Here is a 532-nt window from a genome sequence, read left to right as displayed (position 1 = left end):
GAAGGATATTACTCCAAGGACCTGCCCTTTCATCACTGTCTCCACTCTTGATTGGATCCTCCATCTGCCAACATGCTAGACTTTCTCTAACTTAAATGAACTTGGTCCCACATCAGCTACTATAGCATTTCTCAGCACCTTTACTGCACAAATGACCTGAAACCGCCGTCTGCACTTATGTCTCATGTTCTTCTCGGTCCAGTCTTCACGCTGCCCTTGTCCACATCACCAGTGACCTCCAGGTGCTAAATCCAATGGTCATTGCTCAGTCCTCATCTTTCTTGACCAACCAGCAGCACTTGGCACATTGGATCACCCCCTTCTTGAAACACTCACTGACTTGGCTTCCCAAGCCCCACTTGGCCTGGTTCTCAGTCTTCTTTGCTCTCATCTCTTCCCTCGGCGCTCTCTCCTTCCTGGCTACACACAGTCTTAAACAATTTCATCTTCCCCATCTTTAAAGACCATCTATCAGTCCATGACTCCCAACTTTCTATCTCCCGCCTGGTCTCTCCTCTGAATTCCAGACTGT

The 532-nt window shown here is 48.3% G+C and overlaps 1 protein-coding gene across 2 annotated transcripts in view; it reads left to right on the top strand.

Moving 5' to 3' along the window:
* SLC13A3 (solute carrier family 13 (sodium-dependent dicarboxylate transporter), member 3) overlaps positions 1–532 on the top strand; it is an 86,162-nt gene that overhangs the window by 81,512 nt on the left and 4,118 nt on the right. The window lies entirely within an intron of this gene.

The sequence above is a fragment of the Bison bison genome, unplaced genomic scaffold (genome assembly GCF_000754665.1).
Source record: "Bison bison bison isolate TAMUID 2011002044 unplaced genomic scaffold, Bison_UMD1.0 scf7180017864038, whole genome shotgun sequence".
NCBI lineage: Eukaryota > Metazoa > Chordata > Mammalia > Artiodactyla > Bovidae > Bison > Bison bison.
Note: the sequence above shows the minus strand (reverse complement) of the source record. Positions and strands in the feature narration are given on the sequence as shown.